The following is a 2281-nucleotide window of genomic DNA, read 5'->3' as shown; positions in this document are numbered from 1 at the left end:
TTTTTTTTTTTTTTTGATAATTAAGAATTCGGATTAGAAAATTTGAGCGTTCGATCCTAGATATTTAATATAAATATCTGTCATAAAACCGCTTCCGTGTTCAAAATGATCATCGTACCCTTAAAAATTATTGTCGAATCGCCCAAAAATCATCCAACGAGTAGGTGTTCCCCATTAAACTCGAAGAAGGCAAAAAAATGAAAAAAATATAGGATCGTAGATCGTACACGTATAATGTATAATCGCAGGAAGCGTGCAGCTGAAGAAGAGGAAGCGGAAGTCACTTGCAAGATCCTCTCGATACCCGAATCCAGCGCGCATTCTTTTTTTTAGCGCGGTTACCATTGTCGATATATTGCGAGAATGAGATTTTTCAGTTGAAAAGTTGTGATTGATTGATTAACAAGTTTTGAAACGGAATAAATACGAAATGTGTAATGATCGAAAATGGCGGGTATACTAGACGTACCAATTACTCGAGCGTTTAACGTGTACAGTATTTAGATAAATTGCTGAACGAACGAGGTAGAGACAATCTGTATAAAATATTGTATAAATTATACATACGTGTTATCTATCGCTTGTGTATTATATCTCCAATTTAATAAATGGAACACGTATTACGGTAATTATAAAAAAAAAAAAATCACCTTGTGTTAATCTTTCATCGCCCATGTTTTAAGATATTTGAAGTATCTTGGTGTTTTTCTTTTTTTTTTTTTTCTTTTTCGTTTTAAATTATTCATTAAAAAGTATCTAGAATACAAAATGGTAATTACCATTATTATTATAAATAAATAAATGATAATCTTGTGCATATGCAATTAACAAAGAAACGACCAATTGCATGCAATGAAAAAATTAGATAGATTCAAAAATAATGGAATAGATTTTTCTAAAATGATAAATGATAAATGATGTTTAGAAATTTAAAACGATAAAATTATTGGATTCTTAGAGATATTAAAATAACAAAATTGTTGAAAAATTTTTCGAAGAAAATGTGCACGATATAATTAAAATCTCAGTCAAGAAAATGATTGAAACTTAAGAAAACATTTGATAATATATATTCTTAGAGCAAATGCTTCATCATGAAAAGTTTAATATTCCAGTATTTTAACAGATAATATACGCGTTTTTAATTAATCTTTCACGAAGATCGATGAAGAGCATATGGATAAGTAAATTAAAGATGAAAATCACCAAGGCCATCAGGAGCATTGATAACATGCAAGGGATCGTAATGAACGATGTACGGATGCGTTGCAGGGAACGCATCAATCATAAAGGAAGACACTTGAATGACGTAATTTTTAACACATTTACCATCGATTAAGTCCAACTGCCTCCAAGATAACACCGATGAATACTAATCGGAGAGGAAAAAAGTCTTTAAAAATTTCAAATTATCACATACTTTCAAAATATTGTATTATATATTATAATTTCCTTTAAAATATAAAAATATCCTTCCAAGGAATTTATGAAGAAACTTAATTTTTTAATAAAAGTATAATATAAGAATGTAATATAAATAAATATAATAATGCTTAAATTTTTATTTCTTTTTTTTTTTTTTTTTTTTAAGATTTTGAAATTAAGAAAATTATTTAGGAATAGCATGCTCATAAATATCTAATATTTATTATTAACTTAGAGCTTAAAAGCATGTATAAATTTTATTTCTATTCGAATATATTATATATTATTTTCTCATACATACAGATAATTAGACATACATCTCAAAAGTAAAAAAATGAACAATATTCATCAACAAAAATTCATCGAAAATAAAAAAAAAAAAGAACAGAAATCAAGGAAACATCCTCCGTATCCAAGAATTAACAAATCAAGAGATATTATATTTACATACACGAAGAACCGGAAGCTCCATAAAGTTCGGAAAAAAGAGCGGGCTCGAAGCATTTTCGTAACCCGTATCGATTTCGAATACGAATAGCCTTGTGATTAATGTTACGGGAGTTCTCGTGAGTCATAAAGTTAGCGTTTCACAGCGAGAGAAAGAGGAAGAAAGAGTAATCCTTACAACCTCTCTCCACCTCCAGAAACGAGAAACGACGAGAGGGAGGGGGAAGAGCGGAGGAAAAGGAGCGAGAGAAAGAGAGAGGAGACATTGGCAGTGTAAATTTATCGTGGTGTTAAGCCGTTAATATTTGCGCTTGCCGGCATTAAATCAATGAAAAATATTCTAATTGGAATATGAAAAAAGTTGGCACGCCGTGACAGAGGGTGCCGATGCCAATTGGAAATGAAGAGA

The sequence above is a fragment of the Apis dorsata genome, unplaced genomic scaffold, assembly GCF_000469605.1.
Source record: "Apis dorsata unplaced genomic scaffold, Apis dorsata 1.3 scaffold_930, whole genome shotgun sequence".
In the NCBI taxonomy this organism is placed as follows: Eukaryota; Metazoa; Arthropoda; class Insecta; order Hymenoptera; family Apidae; genus Apis; species Apis dorsata.
The sequence above is the reverse complement of the archived record's forward strand: the minus strand, read 5'-3'. Positions refer to the sequence as shown.